The sequence below is a fragment of the Propithecus coquereli genome, unplaced genomic scaffold (assembly GCF_000956105.1).
Source record: "Propithecus coquereli isolate 6110/MARCELLA unplaced genomic scaffold, Pcoq_1.0 Scaffold451, whole genome shotgun sequence".
In the NCBI taxonomy this organism is placed as follows: Eukaryota; Metazoa; Chordata; class Mammalia; order Primates; family Indriidae; genus Propithecus; species Propithecus coquereli.
In genome coordinates, this window is record NW_012150297.1 from 595,609 (window position 1) to 600,995 (window position 5,387).

The 5,387-nt window shown below is 48.2% G+C and overlaps 1 protein-coding gene across 1 annotated transcript in view; it reads left to right on the forward strand.

Annotated features, from left to right (window-relative positions):
• Nucleotides 1-215: 215 nt before the first annotated feature.
• The window catches only part of EXTL3 (exostosin-like glycosyltransferase 3), a 48,141-nt gene continuing 42,969 nt past the window's right edge, over nucleotides 216-5,387 (forward strand). Inside the window, exon 1 of the mRNA XM_012654941.1 lies at nucleotides 216-396. The gene's annotated coding sequence lies outside the window, so the exon portion shown is untranslated. The remainder of the gene's footprint in view (nucleotides 397-5,387) is intronic.

Genomic DNA, 5,387 nt, shown 5'->3' on the forward strand with positions numbered 1-5,387 from the left:
TTTCGGGAGCCCGCTCCTCGCGCCCCTCAGGCGGCTTTAGCAGGACGCGAGGCGCAGGGCCCGGAGCGCGGTCCTCCCCGTGGCCCGCACGGGCTCCCGCCTTTCCCGCTCGCGCCTCCCACAATCCCCGGCGCGCGCCGTCGCGGACGCGGTCCGGAAAGTCGCGAGCGCGCGCGCGCCCGCCCGCCCCCGTTCGCGAGCGCCGGCTTCGGCCATTTCCGGCCCGGAGCACTTCGGCAAGTTCCGCAGTCGCCTGTCGGAAATGGCTGCCGGCCGGCAGGGGGAGCGGGTGATCCGGCGCGGCCTGGAAGGCGGGCGGCCGGCGGCCGGAGCGGCTTCTGGGACGCCGACTTTAGCGCAGGCGGCGGCGGCGGCTCGTCCCTGAACTGGAAGCCGGTAGGGCTCCTGGCGGCGCGTGAGGCCGAGGAGCGGGGGGAAGCGCCGGGAAGGGCTCGCGGGAGGGACCCCGGGGTGGCCCCGGCGCAGGGGACGCGGCGCGCGGGACCGGGTCCGGCTGTGCCGGGGAGGCTGCTGCCGGGGCGGCGGGAGGCGGGCAGCCTCGGAGCGGAGTAGGCCCGCCCGGCGTCCCGGGGGCCTGGGCGGAGGACCACGAGGCCCTCTGCCAGCCGCGAGGAGGGCTAACGGGTCTCGGTGGGGCTGGACGCAGCACCTCCCACCCCCACGCCCCCTCTCGCCCCGTTTGCGCTGCTCGGGACCCACCTCCACCCCTTTTTCTGGAAGCCTGGCTTCAGCTGTTGAGCTGCTTCTGCTCCCCGAAGCTCTCCACCCTCCTTTGCCCGCGGTGTTTGTCCAGCTGCTGGCGGGGAGCATCATCTGCCGACGAAGGCGCAGCCCCGGACTGCGCCCCCCCTTTCCCCACGCACACCCTCCTCATCTGCTCCGCGCCGCTTCCACTCGGAGTCGCCTGCTGCTGTCCCTCTGGCTCTTTTTGCCGGGCTTGCCTCCTTTCCTGATGAGCCACAGTAAGAATAGCCACTTCCTGTCCAAGGGTCCAGGTGCTGCTGCTCTCTGCGTCTGGGGTCTGGCGCCCGGGCCCAGCCCCTGTGGCGGTGGCCTAGCGCTGCGGGGGCCGGAGGGGTTGCGGGGTGCTGTCTACACGCCTGGAATCTGAGCCCTGCGACCTGGCCTGCCCTGCGGGGGACAGTGCCAGTCCGGAGCCTTTTGGAGATCCGGCAGGGCTGCCCGGCTGCAGATGGGGCGCGCTCTGTCTCTTCCCCACATGGAACAGGCGGTTCGGCTCTTTTTTAGATGTCTGTGGCTCTCAAAACACTTAAATTTAGTGGATTTCCCTGCCCCCAACCCCTCTGGGACGGTTTTTCTTTTTAAAAATTTTAAAGGCTTCAAGTTCTCTTGGTGGAGGAGGAAACGCGGAACACCACATGCCCATTTTTTTTCCCATATGTGATTTACTTAAGAGACGTCTTTAGCATTTCTTCTCCTCACTTTGTCCTATTCTTTCTCCAATTTTGGAAGCTTCACTTTTGAAGGCTGGACTCCCCATGTTTTCTTTTGCCTGTCTGTAGTTTTCTGTGTTTTGCTAGACAGTTTTGCATTCTGGTACAGTGACTGTAACTGCGACCACAGCGCCCGGGACAGTAACGTGTGGGGCGTTCTCAACAACTTACGTATGTAGCAGGGGGACTTTTACGTGTTTCTTGATGAAAGCAAAACCATTTTCTGAAACTGATGTGTTTAACGTGGTGTGTTAAAAATACCTTATCTTGTGGGACTGTCCCATTCTTCTGCCTGGGGGAGCCTGAGGGGACATTCTTATGAGTAGGAGAGAAGCTAACCCAAATGCTTTTTGAAAGAGAGTTAGAATTGTGGAACTCCAGAGTTCTTTAAACATTAGGTATTTAATACCCGAAGATGTGAGAGGCGTATCTACTAACAATGATTGACAAGCAGGTGTCTTCATTCCTCCACCCCTCACTTTTCTAAGGGAAAGAAATCTGTTATTAAATATTTGGTATGTAGTTGACATCTTTTAGTGATTAGGCCTCAGATTTAATCTCTGAGTAAAAAGACTTCAGAAAGGTCACAAGTGAGTTAGGGGTAGGGTTAAGCCTGAGAAATGGACTTCTTGGAGAGAGAGGAAGGCCCCAAGGATGGTTTGAAGCCATCAGAAGAACGTCTGCAGACTAGATAAAGACAAGCCCTTTTCTGCAGGGCTCTAGGTTAGCTGCAGAGAGGGAAGTCATTGAAAGGGGTGCAGGAGTGTGGCAGCGGGTGGTGGGGTCCCTATCCAAGTTGAGACCGGTAAGTCGTCTTCTGAAGAGGGGTTGGAGGTATTCCCTGAAGTTGAATCCGGTATTAGGAGAAAAATGACGATCCCACCAGATCTACTCTAGGTAAAGCTTTCAGTGCCTTTGCATACAGTTACTCCAGAGCGAGGCAAGGAATGGGGACCAGGGTCCTGTCCTTTACATACAGTCTTAAAATTGCCTGCTACATTATGCTGGATATTAAGCTTAGCTCAGAAAACTTTTGTTAACATATTTCTTTCCATTTTATTTTTGTTTTCCTCCTAATTTTCAGTAATTTCTTTTGAAAACCTATAGTGATAGGACAGCTAAGTAAGAGGAAAAAGGATTTTTCATGTTTGTAGGTTCCATGAAAGTAGCAGAGTTCAGGCACATGGAGCTTGTGAACTTAAGAGGGACAGAGATAGCCTCACCTGTAATCTTGATCTTTTTTTCCCTGTCTGGACCCATCACACATTTTCAGTCTTTCACATCTCTTGGGTGATGTTACTAGGTGGAAGAGAAGCAGAATTTTAAAAATCTGTAATCTTGAAAATAGAGGAGGAACATGGAGAGTCATGTGGTGACATACTTACCTGTCCTACACGGAGGCCATAAGGTACAGCGTAGTGGATTGCTCCTGTGCACCCAAATGGCCCGTTGACATTCCAGGGATAGAGCTGTGGGAAGAATAATGGTAGAGTCTGTTGCAGAGTGAAAGCGGCGTATTCATAATATGCAACAAAACCTACTATGTACAATGATATGAACATACAATCCGTAACTGAACTAGCAAGGCTGTGCTCCAGGTAAACTTTATTTACAAAAACACGCAGCTGGCTGCAGTTTGCCAGCGCCTGCCCTGCAGAATCACTCCCTCACACACGTGCCTGTACTTTTGCGTATTCCTCCATTTGACTGCCCAATACCTTTTAGACTGGTCAGTGATGATAATGATTAACATTCTGGATGTTTGCTTTGTTGTCTGTTTTCCCTGTTATCCTCTCCTCTTACATTGTCATCATTTCAACCCTCTTCACCTTCCTTTTAACCATTTTTCAGCAAATATCTGATACTTCAAGGGAAGCATAAAAAAAAAGAATTAGGTTGGGAACATGCCCTTACCATGTATAATATGAGAGGTAAGACATATATAAACGCACTTTGATGGTAGATTATAATAATGTCTTAAATTACTATTTAACTTCTTTGTCGTCATATAATACTTTCATATGTTTTTTCTTACATAGATTTTGATCTTTATAATCACTGAGATAGGAGGCTAAAAGTTACAATATTCCTTTTTATTTTTATTTTTGTGAAGGGAAAGGTAGGTAGGAAAGAAACTGAGGCTTGGGGAGGTTATTTGACCAAGGTCAGATGTAGTAAGTGGCAGGATTCTTGAACTGGTCAACAAAATTTGACCCGTCCCCAACTACATTCTTGCAGCCCATTCTTAAAGCTTTCCCTTGGATTGAGCTGTGTATTGCCTCCCTGTGAGTGTGACCTTTTAGGGCCACACAGAACAAATTTGTTGCTATTCCCTGTGGCAGTTCTTGAGGTGTTTGAAGATGACCGTCGTGTTTCCCCATGACACAAGTCGCAAACTGGTGTGCATGGATCAAATAAAGCCTGCCCAACTTACACAAAAACTTAAATTGGAAGCCAACTTTTAGAAGTGAGATTTCACATAAAATATCTATTTCTGTCTTAAGAAAGAAGTGTAGCATTTGGTGATAGAGCTCACATTTGTGATGCCAATAATGTCCCTTATATGCTGAATATACTCTTCATTTTGCTCAAGTCCCTACCTGCCAGCTTAACTCATTTACCTGACTTTCAGGTAGTAAATCTGACTGTGTAGTCGTCGAGATTGCCATCCTTTCATCGGTCTTCTACTCTGGGGGCTAAATATTCCCATTTCATTAGATGTTTCTTCCTTGACAATTTCAAATCCCTTAACTTCTTAGTCCTCTGTCCTCCATTTATTTTGTTAATGGCCCCCTTAAAGTGTGGCGCTCAGTGCAGAATACAGGATTCGACATACAGTGTGGACTGTGGAACGACAGAGTACAGAGTAGAGGGACCTTCACTTGTTTGTTTTCCATACCCTGTTTAAAAAAAAGCAAAACAAAAAACCAAGGTGATAGGTTTTTTTCCCTAGCAGCCACATACTCTTGACTCATGGAAGTTATAGTCAATTGAAATTACAACTCTGTGTTCACATGTGCTACTAGACTAAATCATTTCCATGTAGTTTTGAGATCTGAGTACTGAACTCTATTAAATGTCATCTGCTTAGATATTCCAGGCTGACTCTCTTTTTTTGTATCCTGGGTTTTCTTCCAATCTTGACTTATTCCTCCTGGTGTGACTTCCTTTATTTCTGAAGTAGAGCTGTAAAGTATAAAAGCACTGTGGCTTAGAGTGGAGAAAATAGTTGATGAGGTCCCAAACCTTATTAATGGATTCTGTAGAAAATTAAGGCGGGCCATAAAGGAAAGCATTGTGCTTGAGATCTTGGAGGTGAAACAACAAGAGGTCTTGGGCATAGCCTTGCTGCCTTGAGTTGATATGTTGGTGAAATTTTCCCTGCAGTGAAACATACACATATACGCTTTTTGGGTGCAAGGCAATTGTAAGTCAGTGAGGGCCTGGCAAGTAAAAGGATCTATGAGGTCATCTGGTCTAACCCTTTAATTTATGAGTTAAAAAGGGACAAGGAGCCTGTGAGTCAAGAGAAACAAGGAATTGCAAAGTGAGGGGACCTGATGAATCAGAAAGATGGTGATGATAAAGGGACAGCAAAGCTCGAGTCCCAAGTTGAATTCCCCCCATGGAGGCTGAAGTAGGATGCCTGAGCCAGAAGCTGATTGACGTCTGGTGTAGCAAACTTTTACTTCAGTTTCTTTCTCTCTTTTAGGGAGGCCCAGGGCACTAATGATATCAATTTAGAAGTGCCACTGTTGGTGTTTTTGCTTCTGTTTGTTTTTCTGTTCAGAAGTACGTATGCATTTCAAACGTTTTGTATCATACTGGATATATGGCTTTGAACTTGTATTTTTCCACTTAATGTTATATTGTGAACATTTTTCCATTTTATTTAAAATTATTGAAAAGCTT